The sequence below is a fragment of the Mustela nivalis genome (genome assembly GCF_964662115.1).
Source record: "Mustela nivalis genome assembly, chromosome: 10".
NCBI classification, from domain to species: domain Eukaryota; kingdom Metazoa; phylum Chordata; class Mammalia; order Carnivora; family Mustelidae; genus Mustela; species Mustela nivalis.
The window spans coordinates 74,676,793-74,695,544 of NC_139029.1; the positions used below are offsets into that span (position 1 = coordinate 74,676,793).

Below are 18,752 nucleotides of genomic sequence, written 5' to 3' on the forward strand. Positions count from 1 at the left end.
TGAAAATGTCTATGCTACCTAAAGCAATCTACACATTTAATGCAATTCCTATCAAAGTACCATCCATCTTTTTCAAAGAAATGGAACAAATAATGCTAAAATTTATATGGAACCAGAAAAGACCTCGAATAGCCAAAGGGATATTGAAAAAGAAAGCCAACGTTGGTGGCATCACAATTCCGGACTTCAAGCTCTATTACAAAGCTGTCATCATCAAGACAGCATGGTACTGGCACAAAAACAGACCCATAGATCAATGGAACAGAATAGAGAGCCCAGAAATAGACCCTCAAATCTATGGTCAACTCATCTTCGACAAAGCAGGAAAGAATGTCCAATGGAAAAAAGACAGCCTCTTCAATAAATGGTGCTGGGAAAATTGGACAGCCACATGCAGAAAAATGAAATTGGACCATTTCCTTACACCACACACAAAAATAGACTCAAAATGGATGAAGGACCTCAATGTGCGAAAGGAATCCATCAAAATCCTTGAGGAGAACACAGGCAGCAACCTCTTCGACCTCTGCCGCAGCAACATCTTCCTAGGAACAACGCAAAAGGCAAGGGAAGCAAGGGAAAAAATGAACTATTGGGATTTCATCAAGATCAAAAGCTTTTGCACAGCAAAGGAAACAGTTAACAAAATCAAAAGACAACTGACAGAATGGGAGAAGATATTTGCAAACGACATATCAGATAAAGGACTAGTGTCCAGAATCTATAAAGAACTTAGCAAACTCAACACCCAAAGAACAAATAATCCAATCAAGAAATGGGCAGAGGACATGAACAGACATTTCTGCAAAGAAGACATCCAGATGGCCAACAGACACATGAAAAAGTGCTCCATATCACTCGGCATCAGGGAAATACAAATCAAAACCACAATGAGATATCACCTCACACCAGTCAGAATGGCTAAAATCAACAAGTCAGGAAATGACAGATGCTGGCGAGGATGTGGAGAAAGGGGAACCCTCCTACACTGTTGGTGGGAATGCAAGCTGGTGCAGCCACTCTGGAAAACAGCATGGAGGTTCCTCAGAATGTTGAAAATAGAACTGCCCTATGACCCAGCAATTGCACTATTGGGTATTTACCCTAAAGATACAAATGTAGTGATCCAAAGGGGCACATGCACCCGAATGTTTATAGCAGCAATGTCCACAATAGCCAAACTATGGAAAGAACCTAGATGTCCATCCACAGATGAATGGATCAAGAAGATGTGGTATATATACACAATGGAATACTATGCAGCCATCAAAAGAAATGAAATCTTGCCATTTGCGACAACATGGATGGAACTAGAGCGTATCATGCTTAGCGAAATAAGTCAAGCAGAGAAAGACAACTATCATATGATCTCCCTGATATGAGGAAGTGGTGATGCAACATGGAGGCTTAAGTGGGTAGGAGAAGAATAAATGAAACAAGATGGGATTGGGAGGGAAACAAACCATAAGTGACTCTTAATCTCACAAAACAAACTGAGGGTTGCTGGGGGGAGGGGGTTTGGGAGAAGGGGGTGGGATTATGGACATTGCGGAGGGTATGTGCTTTGGTGAGTGCTGTGAAGTGTGTAAACCTGGTGATTCACAGACCTGTACCCCTGGGGATAAAAATATATGTTTATAAAAAAAAAAAAAAAAAGAAAGGACCAATACCCAACTTTTGTAGCAACATGGACGGGACTGGAAGAGATTATTATGCTGAGTGAAATAAGTCAAGCAGAGAGAGTCAATTATCATATGGTTTCACTTATTTGTGGAGCATAACAAATAGCATGGAGGACATGGGGAGTTAGAGAGGAGAAGGGAGTTGGGGGAAATTGGAAGGGGAGGTGAACCATGAGAGACTATGGACTCTGAAAAACAATCTGAGGGTTTTGAAGGGGTGGGGGTGGGAGGTTGGGGTACTAGGTGGTGGGTATTATAAAGGGCACGAATTGCATGGAGCACTGGGTGTGGTGAAAAATAATGAATACTGTTATGCTGAAAATAAAAAATAAATTAAAAAAAAAAAAAAAAAAAAAAAAAAAAAAAACTCTCCTCCCTTACCTTCTATGATTCACTTTCTCCTGACTCTTTTTCTACCCTTCTGACCATTCCTTCTCAGATTCCGTGGCTCAGTTATGTTCCTCCTCTGGCCAGTCAGTATTAGTATTCCCCATGTTTCTGTTGTCTTACTTTTTTTTTTTTTTTAAAGATTTTATTTATTTATTTGACAGAGATCACAAGTAGGCAGAGAGGCAGGTGGAGAGAGAGATGGGGAAAGCAGGGTCCCCGCTCAGCAAAGAGCCTGATTTGGGGCTTGATCCCAGGACTCTGGGATCGACCTGAGCCGAAGGCAGAGGTTTCAACCCACTGAGCCACCCAGGCGCCTTGTTGTCTTACTTTTCCTTTCCTTCCTTCCTTCCTGCCTTGCTGTTTTCATGCCTCTCTCTCCCTTCTTATGCTAAATTCTTTCTGGAATCTAATCTAGTTAAGTGGATACTACATCTCTATTCTAACTCATCTGTTGACCTACAGGAATAGAGTGTCAATGCCTAGTGGAGGTTACTATGGACTCCTCAGATGTAAAGTGTGTCTAAAACCGAACTTAATATCGTTCTATCTTTTTTTTTAGATTTATTTATTTGTTTATTTGACAGAAAGAAATCACAACTAGGCAGAGAGGCAGGCAGAGAGAGAGGGGGAAGCAGGCTCCCCGCTGAGCAGAGAGCCTGATGTAGGGCTTGATCTCAGGACCCTGGGATCATGACCTGAGCCGAAGGCAGAATCTTAACCCACTGAGCCACCCAGGTGCCCAATATCTTTCTTTCAAAACGTGATCCTGTCTTCAATTTCTCTATTAACAGTTTTGCAAATCTTTAGATTCACTGAACTAGAAACTGAAGACTGTCCTTAACTCTTTCTGCCCTGCGCTCCTACAACTCAGGATACTAAATCCTATCAAATTCCACCTCCCAAGTATCCCTTCAGATTCACCCCGTCCTCCCCACTTCTCCCTGAGTTCAGGGTCTCATCCTCAATTGCCCACCTAATGCTGGAGGCTTTTACCAGCTCCCCTGATCCCTCTTTGCAGCTGGGTATGTTCCTGAAACACAAATCAAACTGTGTTACTCCTCTGTCTCATACACTGCCACTGGCTCATTTCTGCCAAGATAAAATTTGAACTTTGTATTAGATGGTGATCATCATCTACAGAAAAAAAAAATGTATTCCATGTCATTTCAAAAATAGAAATGTAGGGGCACCTGGGTGGCTCGGTCGTTTCAGTGTCTGCCTTCAGCTCAGGTCGTGATTCTGAGGTCGTGGGATAGAGCTCCCCGTGGGAGGTGGGGTGTCTCTGCTTGATGGGGAGCCTGCTTCTCCCTGCCGCTCCTCATGCTCACGCTCTCTTTCTCTCTGTCAAATAAATAAAATCTTTAAAAAAAAAATAAACAAAAAATAAAAAGAAAATATTATAAGGAAACAGTGATGGACTTGGCACAATTATGATGTGTCAATGCATCTTCACCCTTGTAAAAAAAAATGTACCATTGGTGAGCCATGTTGGGAGAGATTGATAATGGGAGGGGCTTTTCTTATGTGGCAATAGGGACTGTTCAGGAAATCTCAGCAACTTTCTCTCAGTTTTATTGTAGACTTAAAACTGCTTTAATAAAATAAAGGTTTTTGTTTGTTTGTTTGTTTGTTTTTTAAAGAAGAAGGAATCCTAAGGAAAGGAAAGAGAGATGGAAGAGAGGGAGGGGCAGACTTTCATGAAGGAAGATGTACAACCAGGCAGCATGGGAGTTCATTGGGATAGTGTCCCATGTCTGCTGGCTCCTGTCTTGCTTTCTTGTGTTCTTCAGATCTGCTTCATGCCGTGACTTTGCCGCATTCTCCTGCAGACTCCTCTCTACTCTCTCCTCACCACCCCCTACATGTTCATCAAGCACGTGGCCCCCCCCACAGGCATTCTCAAGCCAAGTCTACCTAACCTTCATATCTCCTAGAGTAAGTTGCTGAGAAAGGAAATCAGATTGCCTTAGCTTATGAGTCAAGTAAGCTCATATGGACCAAACAGGCCAGCCTGAGGTTCTCATCTTCAGTACGATCTGTAGAGAGTAATGTTCTTAAAGAACACAGAGTAGGCTGAGCAGATAACTTAGGCCTACTGTATTCCTTAATACGGCATGGTATTTTTCTATCAACTTCGATTCTTCTCCCACGGCAATGCATTATCCACTCCAACCACATAGAATTATTCCCCATTCCCTGAACATGTGCTCTTTTTCATATGCTATTCCCAATAGCTGCCATATTCTTCCTTTCCCTAACTTCCTGGGAATCTCTTTATTCTTCAATGGTCAGTTCAAATGTCACCTCCTCAATAAAGCCCACCCTTGCCCCTGTTAGTTGCTCTCTTCTCTGGGAATGCTTAGCACTTTGCACTTAGCTCAATTAGATTATAGATCACACCAAATTGAAATTGTTTACCCCCTTTGCTAGATTATAGGCTTTTTTTTTTTAATTGGCAGGCACTATTCCCAGTAGCTAGTACAGCATTGGGCTCATACATAGAGACCCGAAAAGCTTGCTGAATGGATAAAGATGTGAATGACCAAAGTCTCTCCACCAGTGGTTCTCAAAGTGCTCTCCTGAATCAGAAGCATAGCATCATCTGGGAACTTGTTACAAATAAAAATTACTGGGCCCCACCACAGACCTATTCAATTAAAAACTCTGAAAGTAACTGTAGTAGGCAGAATATTGGCCCTACCCAAAGCTATCCATGCCTTAATCCCTGAACACTCTTAATATCTTATATTACAAGGCAAGGGAGAATTAAGGTTAGAGACGGAAATAACATGAGAGTCTGTTGACTTTAACACAGATTATCTTGGTTTATCCAGGTACGCCCAATGCAATCACAAGGATCCTTAAATGGGGAGACAGAAAAGTCAGAACCAGGGAGATGGCATCATAAAAATGACTTGACCAGCCATTGTTGGCTTTGAAGATGAAAGGGGAATACTAACCAAGGAATATGCACAACCTTTAGAAGCTGGAAAAGGCACGAGAACAGATTCAAGAGCCTCCAGAAAGGAACTTGGGCCTGCTGAAACCTTGATTTTTACCCCATGAGACCCATTCTGGAATTCTGACTTCCACAGTTATAAGATAATAAATTTGTGTTGTTTCAAGCCACTAAATTTGTGATAATTTATTAAAGCAGTCACAGGAAACTAACATAGTCAGGACTCTGTTTAGCAAGACCTCCAGGTGGGTCTGCAGTTTCCTCCCACTATGCACTCCAGCACCTGGGACAAAGCCTCCTACAAACCTCCTTTTTCCTTGTATTTGCTTCTGTGACTGTCTCTGTGTGGTTCACCACTGCATCCTGGCTCCTAGCCCAGCGATGGCACTCAGTACCTATAGTAGCTGATACTCACTGAGGTTGTCTTTGTGTAAAGTGCTATTCTAAGAACTTTCCGTGACTTAACTCACTCAGCCCTTATAATAACCTCATGGAGTAGGTAATACTATCATCTCATATTTTATACATGAGTAAACTGAGGCACAGAGAACAAAAGCACCTTGCCCAAGGTCCCCCAGCTAGTAAGTGGCAGAGCAGGATTTAAATTCGCTCTCACTCCAGAGTCCATGCTCGAACCCTATGCTATGTGGTTTATAGGCAGGGTACAGAATAAAATTGATGGGTGAGTGAATTAATGAATAAATGAATAAGAAACAGTAAGTCTCAACTGAGGACTTTAGAAGGATGTTTGGGAAGCAGCAGCAGAATTCTAAGACAATGTTATCTCACTTTTGATTGAGTGGAGAGGAGAAGACACATGCCTCACCTGTGTGTATGTAGAATAGAGCACCTGGAAAGGTAACAGGGCGGCAGGAAAGGCTGGACTGGCTAAAGATGGCAGAGGATAAGACTAGAGAGAGTATACTTTGAGTAGGGATGGTGGCTCTCAGGAATGAGGCAGGTGGGAGCTGAAAGGTAACAGAAAGGGCAGGGCTAGACCTGGCTTTTCGCCACATTATCACCAGCATCTAGGCTAGGTTAGACCACCAGAGGCCCAGAGCCCAAGTCAGCAATGCATATTTGTTGAATGAAAGGGATTTTTTTTTTAAAGATTTTTATTTATTTATTTGAGACAGAGAGAGTGTGTGTATGTACACGAGGAGGTTGGGGACAGAGGGAGAAGCAGGCTACCCACTGAGCAGGGAGCCCAACGACATGGGGTTTGATCCCAGGACTCTGAGATTACGACCTGAGCTGAAGGCAGACATTTAACTGATTGAGCCACCCTGGTGCCCCTGAATGAAAGGGATTTTAGTGTGAAATTGTTCTAGGATCTTCAGGCTTTTGTTTCAAGTTTTTCAAGGAAGATTTCTTATTAGATTCAGCAGAACTCTTAGCTGTGACATAAACAATATGAGGGGAAATGTTGAACAAAAATCTATGAACTGGAAGAAGTGGAGACGGGGAAGTAGAGATGTTCGCTGACCACTGTTCAGTGGTCAAGACCTGGTGTCCAAGGAGTGTGGCCATCATCAGTCAAGAGACCTGTAGGCCTTGCTGAATAATGGGATGCCAGCATTTATTTAGTGTCCACTGTGTCAGCAGAAGCATGGTGCTTTCCCCACTTGAGCCCACTGAAGTAAATTTTCCCCACAGTGGGCAGAGCCCAGGAAAAGGAAACCAAGGTAAGCAGGTCATTTTAATTTAATTTCATTTTAATTTTAGTTTCATTTTCAAGATAAGGTCCTAGTTCTTTTTTCTTTTTTTTTAAACTACAGTGAAATTTGGGAAACCCCTTTTAAGTGGATTTACTTTCAGTTACCTTTTTCTAGTATCAAATTTTCTGCATTACTTTGCAAGGAGACCTGCTCTGCCCCCACTGCTCTATGCACTACAGCAGGTAGAGAGCTCAGGGGCCCAGCAGCCAGGAAGCTGGGGAAGGCAGAAGAGAAGTGAGCCCAAGTTACCTGCAACACACAGAACTCAGTGTTGAATGGGTCAAGAAGAGTGTCATGGGAAGAGGATAGCATTTGGTGCTGGATGGTCCTAGGTTTTAAATTCCACTCAGTAGCTGTGTGATATTGTGCAAGTTACTCAACTTTTCTTAGTTTCCTCAACTGTATTGTTGGGCTGCTCATCTTATCATACTGGGCTGTTGTAAGGCTAACAAATGATCATTTCTGTCCAGTAGCCACCAATGTTAGTTTCCAACTGAGGATGTCACTCCTACCCTGAGACTCACTTTCTACTCATGTGAAAGGATTATTTATAAATGCCATAAAAGACTGAAATGAGAGAAAATGCTCAAGTCTCTGTTTCACTCCTCTCTTTCTTCTTTAGGTCCTTCATCCTTTTTGTATTCTCGCTTCCCACCTCCTAGAGATGTCGCCTTCCAGACAGAACCTGAATATAATCTAGGGGTTTGATACCATTAATAATGTATTGGCTTTTTCTATGTAGAGTATACTGCTGGGTAGCTGAAGTTCAGGAAGGTTAAGTCACCTGGCCTAGGCCACACAGCAGTACTGTAAGAGCCAAGATCGAAAGCCAGAACACTCTGACCTTAAAGCTAGAGCTCTTTACTTAGCAGGCTGTCTCCTCTCGGTGGCAACAATTTCTCAAAGCAGATCTGGCTCCAAGAGTAACCCAAGACTTGTTCCAGAGATAGAAGCAGAGCACCCTTTCCTACCAAACAAAGGACAGTAAGAATTCATGTCAGGAGGAGCTCAAGCATGGAGCATCATCATCCCAAAAGGTAGAGAGCACTGCAATGCTCTGTAGACACCTGGGCCAGTTAGAATCCACTTATTGGCTGGGTGATTTTGAGCAATTTACTCAACCTTCCTCTTAGTCAATATCCTGAAAATTGGGAATAAAAAGAACATAACCAACTTCACCGGGTTATATGTGGATCAGGTGGAGATAAGGTTTATAAAGAGCTTAGTACTAGGCACAGAACAAGTCCTCAGCGCACACCAGTCATCATCAGCCGACAGGGAGGGCAGGAGCCTCTGCTCCTCACCTGTGCGGTGGGTAGGTGGGACATGTGCTAGAATATTCAACCTCAACAGAAAGGCATCTGGAAGAAATACAGGCCAATAAACACAATAATCAAGTGAAAAAATTGCATATGCTTATTCTTTTCACTTGAACAGGGAAACTTGGGCAATTAATGTTTGAAGAGGAATGTGAAGCAAACAGAATGAAGTTAACCGTTCCCTCATATTAATGTCATATGACCCCAAGCCTCCAAAGCCATTTTGGTTGCACTAAGAAGACCATGCCCAGAGTGCCTCATTAAAACTTTACTAACAATAGCTTTACCACCCATGAAAAACTGTTTTCTTCTCCCTTCCTGTGAAATCACCCCAGTTATCTCTTAATAGAGACCCTCAAATAAACAATATTGAAGTATAATTAGTAATGCTCCTTTTTCAGTTTCCTACTTTGTTGTACATCTTCCCAGTATTCCACCACACTGAGAATTCCAGGCTGGAAATAGCTGCCCCTCACCCCAGGCTTTGTCTGTTTATTTCATCTTCCTCCTCAGGGGCAGCCAGCAGAAACTTTCTAGAAAGTAGAATTTGTTTGAAATCCAGCAAGGTTTTCTCCAGCACTTTGACTTCCCTGATGTCCTTCTAACATGGATAATTTTAGTAGGGGTGCCTCTGTCCAGGAAACCAGAAGAATAATATTTCTGTTTACAGAGAACCGGAATCCCAAGTCTTAGTCTGGGAAGAACTGAGACTCGGTGATGTGGGGACCACATAGCCAGGCAGTGCCTTACTGATTCAAGAAGCTTTTTTCCTCTTTTAACTGGCATATCAGTTGTCACAGCCTTTCCGCATTGTGACATCTTGTGTTCCTTACTAAAATAATTTTTTTCATTTGTAATTCTCATCTTCCCATTATTGGTGACAATGCTATCAGAGTCCCCTTCAAAACCATCTATTCTGGGCTATATCCTTGCTTCTGTATTGATTTTTGGTGCATTATCTTGACTCTAAGCCACAAAAAGAGTCAGAATCTGCCCCAAGTCTATCTCCAGGGTACCTGTGACCTGTACATTTGCCAGCGCTATTTCCTCTTAGCCTTCTATCTTCGATACGGGTCTCTGTTTCAGCAGACTGTGTGTAAGGCAAAACTCTTTTTGAAGATATACTTGCATTTAAAAAAAAAAAGTGTGCTATCAGTGAGTATCAATTATAATGAGGCATTTTTACCATGGCTTGATAATGTTGGAACCAAGGAACAGTGACCACTGAGCTGAGAGCCTTGCAGCTACATTTTATTAACCCAAGTCAGGGTGCTAAGTTAATTTTCAGACTTGATTGACAGAACCCTTTCAACATCAACCCTGGAAAACTATTAGGAGGCAAGAATCCCATCGAAGCATTCTGCTTATAATAGTTTTAATGCAGAAGTGCATTTGATCAGCAGCATGCTGAGCTCATATCATTTCCAGAGTGAGTAGCAATGTAGTTCCAGCGTCATTTACCACAACCAATTATGGTACAACCTGACAACATTTAAAACAGAATTGGATTAAGAAAAATGCATTCTCAAGATTGTAGTCTGAGTGGCAAACTATCAGACTTTCAGTGGATCTCGTTTTGCCTCTCTTTCAATATAAGAGCAAACTGAAGAAGAAGATGAAGAAGGAAGAAGAGGAAGAGGAGAAGGAGGAGAAAAAGACACTTTTAAGGGCCAGAGGTTGAAAGCATAAAAAAGCAGGATACAAATGCTTTCTTTTTTCTGCTATTGCAAGTCTTCTGTATACAAGAGTCAGTCTTTCTTCAAGTACTAGATTCACTCCCCAAAATCAGAGAATGCATTTCTCAGCCCTCTTCACCATTCTTATCCTCCACAAAAAGCACCAGTTCTAATGAATAAAAATCCTTGTGATATAATAAAACATTATCCATAAAGCCCCCACTGTGTTCAGAGGTTCTACTCCAGTGGCAATATTGACTGATCTGTGGAGCGACAGAAGGTTGTCTTCTAAATACTTCACACCTTAAGAGGATCAGACAGCCAGTGCTATCTTCTGAATTAACCAGCTATGAAGTTCACTGGGATAGTCCACTTCGGGTACCTGTCCAGGAAATCAAGTATCAAATACTTTCTTTAAAAAAAAAAAAAAAAAGCTTTACTGAGTTATTAGAATATAAAAGTGTTGTGCTGCCAAAAAAAATCAGAAAATATGCAGGAAAGCAATGAAAAATAAGGGTATCATTCAGACATAAGCACTGCTGATACTCTGGCATCACCTACACACATATTGGCAACAAAAATGTTATTAAATCCCTTCCTTTTCTTCTTCTTTTGAGTTACATTGAAGCTACATCCTGTTTATCAAACTTTAATGTGACTAAGAATCACCTGAGGGATTTTAAATACATGAATGGCTGTACCCCACATCTAGAGATTCTATGTCAGTAAGAAAGGCCTAAGACCCAGGAATATGCATTTTATCAAGCACTGCAAGTGATAATTCTTAAACTACACTTTAGGAAGTAAACATTTTTGCAAATACCTATCTTTCATTTGATGATTTTCTTGGGATAAAGTTCTAAAAGTGAACTCTTAATTTTGGCACAGGCTATGCTATGCAGCATTTCATAAGCTACTTTATTTGTAGTTACCTTGTTGATAAAAGGGTTAGGTCATGAAGACAGGTATATGTCTCAAGGCAGGAAGAACATTGGAGGCATGGGTGAACAGGGTAAGTCTGTTCAAGGGCCCTTAGAATCAGCCTGTCAGGTGTCTGTGGGATGCTTAAATCCTTTTCAAACAACCCCTTGAGGTGCCTAGATGGCTTAGTCGGTTAAGCAGCTGACTTCGGCTCAGGTCATGATCCCAGGGTCCTGGGACTGAGTCCCCACATTGGGCTTCTTGCTCAGCAGGGAGCCTGCTTCCCTCTCTATCTGCTTCTCCCCCTGCTTGTTCCCCACCCCCTCTCTGTCAAATGAATGAATGAATGAATAAATAATTTTTAAAAACCAACCCCTTGGCTCTTCCATGGAGCCTGACAAGGAGAAAAGTTGAGGTGGGATGGGGCAAAGACACATGGTAAGAGTGGGTTTAACATCTTGGTTCCTGAGAGGGAAGGATGCCTGTCACTGCCATTTGCCTAGGAGATTGCTACCAACAAAGAATCACCAAACAAGACCATTTCATCCCCAAGCTCCACGTGTATAAAGTCCACATTTGACTGGCATTCTGTTTCCAAGTTTTCCAAAAGTTTGAGAGATGAGAAAGAAAGTATACAGGTATTTCTCCATTTCCGAGATATGAGTGTGCTGAAGAAAGTACACATACACTCACTAATGGGAACAGAGGCCGGCACGCATTCCCGACTTACAATCTCCCAACTCCAACCAGAAAGAAGATTTCCAACTATAAGCTTCATGTAAAGAATAATTTTGCCCAAAGTCACAAAATATGGAAATCAAACAGGTAGACATCCAATTTCAATCCTTATAAGAGAAAAAGTTTGTCTTTCATCTTGGGGGGTAAATGTTATTGAAGTATGACACATAAAAAGAAAGTATTCAAATCACAAGCTTACTAGCACAACTTACTGGTATAAATTAGCGTCCAAATCAAGAAACAGAAAATACCCCAGCCCCAGTCATCCCCTGGTGCCAGCTTACAGCCAGTATTCTCCCCAAAGATAGCAACCATCTTGATTTCTAACAGTTTTAATTGGTTTGACCTGTTTTTGAGCTTTATATAACTAGTATCATATACTATATGCTCTTTTACAGTTTTTTGGCTAGATTTTATAAATCATTAGTCTAACTCCTTCTGTTGTATACAAACATGTCCCAATATTGAAGCACAAATATCCCCCCAAAAGAAATTGAAAAGTATATACTTTAAATAAGTCAGTGTCCATTTGTGCCACTAACATTGAATAGCTTTATCTAAATTGAGCCCAGCTGAATTTCTGGGGCCCTTGAGTCTGTCCACACGAAGTAATAATGATCCTAAAATGCTACTCCCTGGGGTGCATGACAGCCAATGTGAGAGGCAGTAAAATGCAGTAGAAAAAAGATGAGTTTTTGGAACCATATTTAACTCAGTTCAAATAGAATAATCTCCACTTACCAGCCATACTATCCTGATGAAGTCACATAATCTCTCTGGGGCCCAAACACATAATATTTGTTTTTTTACTTATTTCTATTCCTGTAAAAGTGGGGGAAATATCTCATTAGGTTGTTGTGCAAATTAAATTAAGATCACAAATGTAAAGTAGTTGACATATATAAGAGGTGCCCCCAAAATGTTCATTCTCCTTTCAAAGACCAAACATTGATTATCCATCAAATTCAGCTTGTTGTGTATACACAACCTAAATAAATATATTTTCATTTCCTTTTTAAAATGTATTTTCAACAGCAACTATCCCAACCACTAACTAACAAGTTTAACATCGTTTGGAAACGAGGTTTGTGATCCAAGGGAATTTAAAGTTGTTGACAGAGTCTTTTGCAGAACTGTGAAATGTCACTGTTCATTCTTTGGAAATCTGAATGGCATCATGTCCCTCACATATCCCACCATGCTGACCTAGCTGTTTATTTATTAATGATTTCCATCATAAAACCATCGTTCTCTCGGCTTCCTGTGATGGCCAAAGAGCACACAAAATCATCATTTTCCAACGAGGGCACAAAGCATCCAATGTACTTCCCATGACATTATCATTTTATTAAGAGCCCTGATGCCAATCAACTTACAACGGTCTTTCAGTTATACACGTGCTCGATCGTGTAACAATCATGTGATTTCTGCATTTTCACCAGTATCCATATTAAATCTCTGACAGATTGCTAATGAGCTGATGTTGGGATGACAGAAGAGTCTGTTATCATTTGTCCATTCACAGTTTCCTCACCAGCCCATCTGTGCTCGGAACAGAGCCACCACGGAGCATGCAGGCTGGGACAGTTTCTCCATTTACACCTTTTGCCTTCAGAGGCCTCTGGGAAGCCTGTCCCTAATTAAAGATTTTAACAAACATATTGCCAGCTTTCTAACACTGTTATTAAACTGCTCTCTTTTGTTAGGAAAAGGTGCTGTTTGTCAGCAGTTTGTAGATTTAGACATTTAGTGTGTGTTTCTGTAGCCCTGCAAAATATTTGTGGTTTTAAAACAATTCAATTAGTGTGTTATGCATGCATGTACCTGCATGCACAATACATATGGTACACATGCTATCAAAATCCCATACAATTATTCACACTCGCAAGCACCGAAAAAGAAACATGTGTATTTTTCTGGGCACACAGACTTCTCTACAGAACAAGGCAGAGCTGTGGAAAATTCTAAGGTTGAATATGTTATAACAAAATGATCAGACTGAGATCATGGCTCAGATACCTTGGGGTAAGGGCAAAGTATTTTACCTGAAATGTTTGTATAATTAGGGCACACTAAAAAGAATTTGATTTCCCTGCTAGAATATACATAGTTAGGAAGACAGATGTATCCTTGTACTAAATGTCGAACTATTAGAGTGGTAGTTCTCAGTGTGGGTGTGGTTGGGGCGGAGTGGGGAAGAGGGATATGGGGCCGACTGAGAAGCTTTCATGACACCATTTCCCACCACCATCATCAAATTTGGATGTTCTCCATTGCACCCAGCTGAGAATCACTGAAAAGTGTTCTGAAGAAATAAGAGAGATGACGGAGCTGACAGCTTCTTGACCAGAAAAAGCTCTCCAATCATTATCCTGGAAATGGGTTCATTTTCACTTTTCCCATAGCTGAGTGTAGACAGGGCTGGTTCCTCTGGTAATGGCTATGTAAGGTTTTTCAGAGTAAAGTCACTGCCTAACACTGAGGTGCCTGAGAACTTCACCACCAAAGCAGGAATAATATTACCCAGGAGTCCAGCTCCTTAAAGATCAGAAGGTAACTTTGAATGCTGCTTTGGGATGACTTCCACCAGTGACACTGTGACACTGAAAGACTATGAGATGCATCTCCCAGTGTGCAAGTTTTGTGGCCACTTATCATTTTGATTTAATGCAGGTTTTGATGCTTTGATTTAATTCTTAAATATAAGCAGGTCTGAGGGAGATGTCATAAATCATAAGGGAGGGTCCTTGTCCTAAAATAATGTGCCTTCTAGAGAGCTAATACACATATATAAAAACCAAATACTCTACCTAATGTCACAGGGTAGCCAATGCTAAGAGCCAGATGATTGGCACAGATAAAGGAGAGTTCAGAGGCTGAAGACATCACTTCTAGAGAGGACAAACTAGGAAGGTGTAGGACTCAGTGTTTGAGGGAGGGAGAGAAGACATTGTGAGCTGGATAACAGTGGGAAAAGGCAGAATCATTTGGGGAACCTTGAATAGGCTCTTTGGCTAGAGCAGAAGTTAGTGATGGAAAATTGATAAAGGAACGTTTCAAAGGTACAGGGCCACATTGTTAAGGCTAAAGAGCTGTACTTTATCTGTGTGTGTGTGTGTGTGTGTGTGTGTGTGTGTGTGTGTGTGTGTGTTTTAGTTAACGGATTTATTTTTCCCTTTTAGATATTTATTTTTATTTTTATTGATTTTTCTGACTTAAAAATTTTTTTAAATTATTTACTTGTCAGAGAGAGAGCAAGCACAAGCAGGGGAAGCAGCAGGCAGAGGGAGAAACATGCTCCCCACTGAGCAAGGAGCCAGATGTGGGACTTGATCCAAGGACCCTGAGATCATGACCTGAGCCAAAATCAAGAGTCTGACACTTAACCAACTGAGCCACCCAGGCGCCCTTATTTTGTAATTTCTATATGGATAATAATATCTTCTGTGAACAAAGTTTTATTTTTTCTTTTCCAATCTAAATAGCTTTTATTTCCTCTTCTGGTTTTATTTCATTAGCTAGGATTTCCAGGACCATGGTGAAAATAAGGGATGAGGAGGGACATCCTAGTCTTATTCCTGATCTTCTTCACTCAAAACCTTCAAGTTTCTCACAACTAATTACGATGTTAGCTTTAGTTTTTTGTGTTATTTATCCAGTTGAGGACATTCCCCTTTATTCCTAGTTTTCTGAAAGTTTTTTTTTAATCATAAAAGAATGTTGAATTTTGTCACATGCTTTCTCTGCATCGATTCATCTGATAATGCAATTTTTCTTCTTTAGCTTATTGATGTGTTAGGACCATATTAATTGATCTTGTAATGTTAAATCAGCCTTGCACACCTGGAATAAATTCCACTTGGTTCTGGTATATTATTATTTTTATACATTGTTGGATTCAATTTGCTATCATCTCACTGAGCATTTTTTAAACTTTTAAACTTTAAATTCAGTTAATTAATATATAATGTATTATTGGTTTTAGAGGCACAAGCTTGTGATTCATTAGTCTTATATAATACCCAGAGCTCATTACATCACATGCTCTGCTTAATGTTCATCACCCGGTTACCCCATCCCTTCAACCCCTCCCCTCCAGCAACCTTCATTTTTTTTCCTATGATTAAGAGTCTCTTATGGTTTGTCTCCTTCTCTGGTTTCATCTAGTTTTATTTTTTCCTCTCTTCCCCTATGATCCCCTGTTATGTTTCTTAAATGCACATATCAGTGAGATCATATGATAATTGTCTTTCTCTGACTGACTTAATTCACTTAGTGTAATACCTTCTAGTTCCGTCCATGTCATTGCAAATGGCAAGATTTCATTTCTTTTGATGGCTATTTAATATTCCATTGTATATATACACACAACATCTTCTTTTTTTAAATATTTTATTTATTTTACAAGTAGGCAGAGAGACAGGCAGAGAGCGAGAGAGAGAGAGAGAGAAGGAAGCAGGCTACCTGCTGAGCAGAGAGCCCGATGTGGGACTCGATCCCAGGACCCCGAGATCATGACCTGAGCTGAAGGCAGAGGCTTTAACCCACTGAGCCACCCAGGCGCCCACACACGACATCTTCTTTATCCATTCATCTGTCGATGGACATCTGGCTCTTTCCATAGTTTGGCTATTGTGAACATTGCTGCTATAAACACTGGGGTGCAGGTGCGCCTTTGGATCATTACATTTGTATCTTTGGGGGTCTTAGGGTAGCTCTATTTTCAAGTTTTTGATGAACCTCCATACTGTTTTCCAGAGGGACTGCACCAGCCTGCATTCCCAACAACAGTTTAGGAGGGTTTTCCTTTCTCTGCATCCTCACTAACATCTGTCATTTCCTGACTTGTTAATTTTAGCCATTCTGACTGGTGTGAGGTGGTATCTCACTGTGATTTAGATTTGTATTTCCCTGATGCCTAGTGATGTTGAGCACTTTTTTATGTCTTTTGGCCTAGTGATGTTGAGAACTTTTTTATGTGTCTGTTGGCCATCTGTCTTCTGCCCATTTCTTGATTGGATTATTTGTTCTTTGGATGTTCAATTTGATAAATTCTTCATAGATTTTGGATACTAGCCCTTTATTTAATATGTCTTTTGCAAATATCTTCTCCCATTCTGTCCATTGTCTTTTGGTTTTGTTGACTGTTTCCTTTGCTATGCAAAAGCCTTTTATTTTGATGAAATTCCAAAATTCAATTTTGCTTTTGTTTCCTTTGCCTTTGGAAATGTGTCTAGCAAGAAGTTGCTATGACCGAGGGAGCCAAAATCTAGAGTTGGATGCTTAATCTCCTGAGCCACCCAGGTGCCCCTGGATCTGTCCATTTCCAGTACAGGAATGGTAAATCTCCAATTATAATAGTGGATTCATTTCTTTTTCCTTATAGTCCTCTCCGTTATTGCCTCATGTGTTTTGTTGCTCTATTGTTAGGCATTCAAATTAAGGACTCTGATGTCTTCTTGAAGTATGACACCTTTATCATTATGTAATGTCCCTTTTTAACTAATTTCTCTAATCTTCCTTGCTCTGAAGTTTGCTCTACCTGAAATTAATATAGCCACTACAGACAGCTTTAAAAAAAAAAAAAAGATGTTATTTATTCATTTGACAGACAGAGCTCACAAGTAGGCAGAGAGGCAGGCAGAGAGAGAGAGAGGAGGAAGCAGCCTCCCTGCTGAGCAGAGAGCCCAATGCAGGCAGGGCTCGATCCCAGGACCCTGAGATCATGACCTGAGCTGAAGGCAGAGGTTTTAACCCACTGAGCCACCCAGGCGCCCCAGACAGCTTTTTTGATTAGTGATTGGCATGATATATCTTTCTCCATCCCTTTACTTTTAAACTTTAAGTTTCTTTATATTTAAAGTACATTTCTTGGGGTGCCTGTGTGGCCCAGTCATTAAGTGGCTGCCTACGTCTCAGGCCATGATTCTAGGGTTCTGGGATCAAGCCTTGCGATGGGCTCCCTGCTCAGCTGTGAGCCTGCTTCTCCCTCTCCCTCCGCCTGCTGCTTCCCCTACTAGTGTTCTGTATTAAATCAATCAATCAATGAGTCAATCAATCTTTAAATCCATTTCTTGTATACCGCATACATTTGGATCTTGTGTTTTGATCCCCTCTGACAATCTTTGTCCTTTAATAGTTGTATTTAGACCAATGATATTTAAACTTATTATTGGGTTAGCTGGATTAGTGATTAGTATCTACCATATTTGCTACTGTTTTCTATTCATTGCCCTTGTTTTTTAATTCCTTTTTTTTTGTCTTTTGTGGTTTTAATTAAATATTTCATATGATTCCATTTTCTCTTCTTAATATATCATGTAAACTTTTTTTTTCTTTTTTACTTTTTTTAGTGATTGCCTGGAGTTTGTAATATATATTTACAACTAATCTGGGTCTATTTTCAAATAATACCCTATTGCTTCCTGGATAGTGCAAGTAATTTTTGATGCAATATATTCTTTTTTTTTATTGGCGTTTTAAATCTTTCTTTTTAAATTAAATTTATTTATTTTCAGCATAACAGTATTCATTATTTTTTCACCACACCCAGTGCTCCATGCAATCCGTGCCCTCTCTAATACCCACCACCTGGTACCCCAGCCTCCCACCCCCCCACCACTTCAAACCCCTCAGGTTATTTTTCAGAGTCCATAGTCTCTCATGATTCACCTCCCCTTCCAATTTATTCTTAATTCCTCTCTCTTGTCTCTTGTAGCATTGCTTTCAGTCATTTCACTTATACATAATACATAGACTCACATCCTAAGCAAACAATGGAATATATTATTGCTATTATTATCTTGAACTATTACTTGTTAGATTAATTAAAAATAAGAAAAATAGGGGCGCTTGGGTGGCTCAGCGGGTTAAGCCTCTGCCTTCGGCTCAGGTCATGGTCTCAGGGTCCTGGGTTCGAGCCCTGCATGGAGCTCTCTGCTCAGCAGGGAGCCTTCTTCCCCCGCCCCCACCCACCACCTGCCTCTCTGCCTACTTGTGATCTCTCTCTCTATGTCAAATAAATAAATAAAATCTTTTTTAAAAAGTAAGAAAAACAAAAGCTTTTATTTATCTTCACTTATTTCTTCTCTAACACTCTTCCTTTCTTTATGCAGATCCAAGTTTTTTACCTATGTGAATTTCCTTCTCTCTGAAGAACTTTTAACATTTCTAGCAAGATAGGTCTACTGGCAACAAATTCCCCTCAAAATTTGTCTGAGAAAGTCTTTATTCCTTCTTCCCTTTTGTAGGATATTTTCATAGACACAGAACTCTAGATTGATGGCTTTTTTTCTCTCAACCCTCCAATCTGTTCTTGCTTACATGGTTTTTGGGGAGAAGTCAAGGGT

The 18,752-nt window shown here is 40.6% G+C and overlaps 1 protein-coding gene across 4 annotated transcripts in view; it reads right to left on the reverse strand.

The window, feature by feature from the left end:
• Positions 1–18,752, reverse strand: part of LOC309843288 (uncharacterized protein) — a 144,484-nt gene that overhangs the window by 80,971 nt on the left and 44,761 nt on the right. For all 4 annotated transcript variants that reach the window (XR_014300041.1, XR_014300042.1, XM_082688632.1 and 1 more), the window contains exon 2: positions 12,145–12,225. The gene's annotated coding sequence lies outside the window, so the exon portion shown is untranslated. The remainder of the gene's footprint in view (positions 1–12,144; positions 12,226–18,752) is intronic.